This window comes from Zalophus californianus, chromosome 3 (genome assembly GCF_009762305.2).
Source record: "Zalophus californianus isolate mZalCal1 chromosome 3, mZalCal1.pri.v2, whole genome shotgun sequence".
Taxonomy (NCBI): Eukaryota; Metazoa; Chordata; class Mammalia; order Carnivora; family Otariidae; genus Zalophus; species Zalophus californianus.
In genome coordinates this window covers 93,743,347-93,749,346 of record NC_045597.1, presented here as the reverse complement: position 1 = coordinate 93,749,346, position 6,000 = coordinate 93,743,347, and the positions used below count along the sequence as shown (strand labels likewise).

At 44.9% G+C, this 6,000-nt stretch overlaps 1 protein-coding gene across 9 annotated transcripts in view; it reads left to right on the top strand.

The window, feature by feature from the left end:
- Positions 1–1,758: 1,758 nt before the first annotated feature.
- EPB41L5 (erythrocyte membrane protein band 4.1 like 5) overlaps positions 1,759–6,000 on the top strand; it is a 145,912-nt gene continuing 141,670 nt past the window's right edge. For 7 of the 9 annotated variants that reach the window (XR_003519120.2, XR_003519121.2, XM_027589459.2 and 4 more), the window contains exon 1: positions 1,759–1,948. The gene's annotated coding sequence lies outside the window, so the exon portion shown is untranslated. Of the gene's footprint in view, positions 1,949–2,247; positions 2,473–6,000 lie in introns of those variants that run through there. The other 2 variants (XM_035726665.1, XM_027589456.2) reach the window with 2 other exon arrangements.

Sequence of the window (6,000 nt, the reverse complement as noted above, 5' to 3'; positions counted from 1 at the left end):
CTTTCTTGTTTCATCTATACATCCATAGCTTCCCTCCCTCCTATATCATAATCATCACCATTGCTTTTTATTGAGATACAGATGCAAAGATGACCCTCAACAATTCCTCCCATCCCTGTACTCCCATGCTGCCTCTCCCATGAGAGGAAATAAAAATGTCCTACAATTAGATTGTAATGATGGTTGCACAGCTTTGTGAATATACTAAACACCACTGAAGTGTACACTTTAAATGGGTGAATTTTATCATATTTGACATATCTCAATGAAATTATTTTTAAAAAGTAGAGAAAGGAAATTTATTTAAAAGAAAAAAAAATAGGTGGGATCTTATTGGAACTGGCCTGGCCTTGTGACTTGCTTTGACCATAATAGGCAACAGAAGTGACATGGTGTGACTTCTGGGCATTTCCCTTAATAGGCTTCCAGGCTTGAGCCACCCCAACTACCCTGCTAGAGAAAGAGCCCCAGTCAGAACTCAGCTGTTCATTTCAGCCATCCCAGCTGAAATGCCACAGAGATGCATGAGGCCATTTTGGTAACTCCAACTCCCGTTGAGCTGCCCCAGCCAACGCCACGTGGAGCAGAGACCAGCTGTCCCTGCCAAGCCCAACTATTAAGTCTTGGGATGGTGGAGGACTGGCAGTGCTAAATCTCCAGAAGGGGCTGAGTATTTGCCTATTCTCATCTCAGCCAGCAGGGACTTCATGCACTTCATACCCTCACAGCTGCCAATGATTCTCTGACTTCCTCAGACAGGGAGGCAGGCTCATACGGCCCTTCACCTCACAGCTCTCTCTCCCTGGCTTGTCACCTTCCACGGCTCTATTTATTCACCTTTAGGCATGTTGGCTTTCCTTGAGCAGACCAAGCACCCACCCAACGGGGCCTTTGGAGTTAACCTCTGCTCTTCCCCCAGGGGTCCACAGAACCACTCCTTCACCTCCTTTCCATTTTCACTCAAAGGTCGCCTTATTGAGGCCTTCCTTCTTACCTAGCTAGTCTGTCTAAAATGACAACTTCTTATTCCCTATCTCTGTCCCCTGCTTTGATTTTTCTCTATCATTTAGCACTGCCTAACATAGCATTTAATTTTACTTATTTATCTCATTTATTTTCTGTCTCTCCAGCTAGTACTTAACCTGCATGAGGGATTTTTGTCTGTCTTGATTATTTGCTGTATCTCCAGTGTCTAGAAAACAGCCTGGCATAATAGGCAATTTCACAAATTATCTGTGGAAAGAACGGATGAAATGTTCCCTGGTCACAGAGGATCTCCTTGACCACTCTGTGTTAAACAGAAATCTATTTCCCGTTCCCTTTTTTTTCCTCATGATACCACTATTTGATATGTATTTGTTACCGTCTTTCTCCCCACTACAATGAAAATTTCTCTAACAATGGGGCAGTAAAGATTTGCTGAGTGAATTAATTTCTCAAATGGATAAATGAATCTAGCAGCACCTAATGCTGGGCTCAGACAGCGCTAAGCTACTTTTGGGATGGTACTAATTTGGGGGCTCTCCGCCGGCGTGCACCCCCTCCCAAGGAGGAGTCTGATAAACAGGGCTGGACTGCGGCAGCGCCCCTTTAAACCAGCCCGGGACGCCGGGCCGCTAGCACTGGTGGCCGATTCGGCAGGGCTTGGCATCGCCGGTTTAACCCGAGTCTAACCCAGTCCGGCGATTTCCGGGGCGGTGTCATTGCCCATTTAAGAGCAGAGCGCCCCGCCCCCGGAGGGCGGAGCCTAGAGGGTGCTTTAAGGGGCGGGCCGGCGGACGGCTGGGGTCCTTCACAGGATTAGCGCAGGGTGGGCGCGCGCCTCAGGCCGCCATTTCTTGGCGTCTCCAGAGGAGTCGCCCCCTCCTCAGTCGCGCTCGGGACCTCTACGCTCGCGTCGCCGGCTCTCCGCGCCGCCTTAGCCACCGCGCCTCCGTCCCCAGCCCAGGTAAGCGCGAGGCCCGGTGGCCCCGGCCGCACTGCTCAAGTACCGGGCTCGGTCCACGCCCCGCTTCCCCTCACCGCTCCAGGGACCCATTCTGGCTGGCGTCGGGGCTCTGTTCTCCCGGCCTCGCCCGGGGACGCTCCGGCTCCCGCTGTTTCCCCCGCGGGCCGGCAAAATATTAAACCTGCCGGGAGGGGAGGGGCGGCGGCGGCCAATGGGGCCGGGCCGCTGAGTTTCGGGCGATACTGGGCGGCGCGGCCGGAGCGGGGAGCCGGGGGTGAGGCGGGTTAATGTGTGCGGGTCCGACCCCTGCCCGTTCCTGGCCATGACTCCCTCCCGAGCAGCCGGGGGTCGCCCTTCACTAAGAATTCTCGGTTTAGCTGTCTGGTTGGCGAGGGGGATGTGGCAGGTCAAGGGATAAAACCCACCGTGGTTCGTGTCACGGTCTTAAAACAAAAACCCGAGGAGACTTTTGTGGTTGGTTTGCGTTGGACTGAAACCAGCCACTTGGAAATTGTGAGAGGCAGGTGGGTTCCCAGCAATGGCGGGATCCAAAGGATCCTCCCCCGCCCCCACCCGTGACTCTGGGCGTGTTAAGGTTGGGGTTTTTCGGTGTGTAAACATTAATTGTACCTGTCACTATCTTTATGGTTACTAAGTCTCATGAGTTTTAGCTAAGAGCGAGAAGACCCAGGTCTTTTAAACCTTTTGACAACATTTTAAATTGATATCAGGAGTATTTTTTTAAGAATTAGGGGGGAAATTACCCATAACTCTATTTCTGACGTTGCTAAAACATTGCTGAACCCTACTTAACATAGTGGATTATTAGTACACGTAAGCTAGTTTGCAGGGTTTTCTTTGTATAGGTAAGCTTCATTAGAAAGTGATATGTATTACTTTTGTTGAGTTACTCCCTTGCGGACGTTTTCTGTGTTGGGATTAGTGAAGCCAAAGATATTAATATCTGTGGCACTTGCTGTATATTGGTATATTGCTTTATCAAAAAGCAATTGCCTACCAAAGAATGTGGCCACCCGTTACATATGAGAGTATACACGTTTCATGACAAACTTGAGTTTTAGATACATACTTTAAAAAAATCTTCAGTTAATTTAGGTAGTAAATGGATTATTTCAGTTTGCTTTTTTATGATTGTAAAGAATACCCTTCTTTACAGATCAAAATGAGAAATCACAGATTAAAAACGCATTAAAAGAAAAAAACAAAAGCAAAAAAACCGGGGCGCCTGGGTGGCTCAGTTGGTTAAGTGACTGCCTTCGGCTCAGGTCATGATCCTGGATCCCGGGATCGAGTCCCGCATCGGGCTCCCTGCTCACTGGGGAATCTGCTTCTCCCTCTGACCCTACCCGCTCTTGTGCTCTCTCTCTCACTCTCGCTCTCAAATAAATAAAATAAAATCTTTTAAAAAAACAAAAAAACCATGTACACCTACTCTCTGAGAATTCCACTGTATCATTTTGGTGTCAGACAAGTTCTTTATTGAGTGCCTAATATGCTGATTGCCGTGCTAGCTAGGTCATCTTGCTGAATGAGTCAGACCAGATCCTTGAGTCTTAGTGGGGAAGTACCCAGTAAAAAAAATAATTAAACAATTGGGTATTTAATTACAGTTTTGGTAAATGTTATAAAGAAGAGTCTAAGGGTACTAAAAGGAGCACCTAATTTAGACTCAGGAGTCAGGGAATGCTTTTCTGAGGAAATGGGAGGGAGGTGAAGTGGAAAGAGAGCATTCCAGAAAGATGGAACAGCCGAAAAAAAAAAAAGGTCCACAGTTAAAAAGATTGTTGGATTGGACAGAAGGGATACTAGAGCAGAGTGAACAGCTGGGAGTGGTCTGCCTGAAGGGTCTGGCAGGTAGGAGGAGCTGGATCCAGAGCAAGACCATTAAAGATTTTTTAACTGGGATCAGATTTGTGGTTGCTAAAAATCCACTGCTGTAGCATTTAGAATGAAAGTGGTAGTGGGGGATGGAGAAAGAGTGAATATGGGAAAACTTTTTTCTTTTTTTTTTTTTTAAAGATTTTATTTATTTGAGAGAGAGAGAATGAGAGATAGAGAGCATGAGAGGGAAGAAGGTCAGAGGGGGAAGCAGACTCCCTGCTAAGCAGGGAGCCCGATGTGGGACTCGATCCCGGGACTCCAGGATCATGACCTGAGCCGAAGGCAGTGGCTTAGCCAACCGAGCCACCCGGGCGCCCTAAAACTTTTTTTCTTTTAACAATTTTTTTTTTTTTTTTTTTTTAAGTAGGCTCCATGTCCAGCGTGGAGCCTAATGCAGGGCTTAAACTCATGACTCTGAGATCAAATTCTGAGCTGAAAGCAAGAGTCGGATGCTCAACTGACTGAGCCATCCAGGTGTCCCTTAACAATTTTTAAAAAACTCTTTTGACACATTCATATATTCTTATTAAAGAGGACTTAAGTACCTCCACATGACCCTCTCCAGAGATAACCTCACTTAACCGCTTGCACGTCTCAGTCGGTTAGGCGCCTGCCTTTGGCTCAGGTCATGATCTCACGGTACTGGGATTGAGCCCTACAGAGCCCTACGTCGGGCTCCCTGCTCGGCAGGGAGTCTGCTTCTCCCTCTCCCTGTGCCTCCTCCCCTGCTCATGCTCTGTTTCTGCCTCTCAATCTTAAAAAAAAAACAACAGTTTGCATGTCTTAGTCCTTTTGTGTATACGAGGGATAAAACTTACCACTTTTCTCTGATTTCATTTTTCACTTAGAAATTTTGTCTAAGTCAATTGTATTTAAAAAACAGCTGTGTTGTATACCATTTGATGTACCATAATTTGTTTAACTACTTGCATGTTGATGGACATACTTAAAATTTAAAATTATGCCCTGAAAATCCTTACTTCTACAACTTGGATCACATCCTATTTCTTAGGATATCCTACCAAAAATATAATTGCTGAGTTAAAGTGTAGGCACATTAACATTTTTGATAGTGTGGTTAAATCCTCCAAAGAGGACAGTGTAGGGTAATTGTTTTTCCCATATCCTTTCAGTGGTAGAATTCTCGCCTGCCCATATCCTTTTCAACATTGGCTATCTTGAGTCTTAAATGACCGTATCTTTTTTGTTTCTTTGTTTAAACATTTTTTTAAATTTTTATTTATTTGACAGAGAGACAGTGAGATAGGAAACACAATCGGGGGAGTGGGAGAGGGAGAAGCAGGCTTCCCACCGAGCAGGGAGCCCGATATGGGTGGGGCTTGATCCCAGGACCCTGGGATCATGACCTGAACCGAAGGCAGATGCTTAATGACTAAGCCACCCAGGTGCCCCGATAGTATCTTATTTTTTTAATTTAGATTTCCTTTGTTATTGTTGAGGTCAAACATTATTTTGTACATATTTTCATTTCATACTCTCTTTTAGAACTTGTTCTTCATATCTTGCCCTTTTTACTGTTGCATTATCTTAATGGTTTGTGATAGTCCTTTATTAAACTGCATATTAATCCTTTAAAAAATTTTAAAAGCTCTTTAATATATTGTCTCCTAGTACTTTATCATTTCTTTGATTAAATTCTTAGTCCATCTGAAATTTATTTTCATGTAAGTTGCTTTTATATTTTGTAAAAAGAAGTTGTTTGTGGCATTGGGTTTTATGGTTCAAAATACATAGTTATTAAATCTTTTTTTTTTAACGATTTTATTTATTTATTTGACAGAGAGACAACGAGAGCAGGAACACAAGCAGGGGGAGTGGGAGAGGGAGAAGCAGGCGTTCTTGCTGAGCAGGGAGCCCGATGCGGAGCTCTATCCCGACCTGAGCTGAAGGCAGATGCTTAACAACTGAGCCACCCAGGCGCCCCCATAGTTATTAAATCTTAAAGAAGCTTTGTTTTTCTTAGCAGGTTAACTCTACTTGCATAATGAATTTTTATTTTCAAGGTACAAGATAAGGTGAAAGTCAGAAAACTTGTTTTATAGTTTATTTGCTTGCTAGGAATCACAGTTGTAGTGCATTTTGAACATGATTTTCCCTGAGAAAAACTTTTATTTTGGAAAAATTCAAGT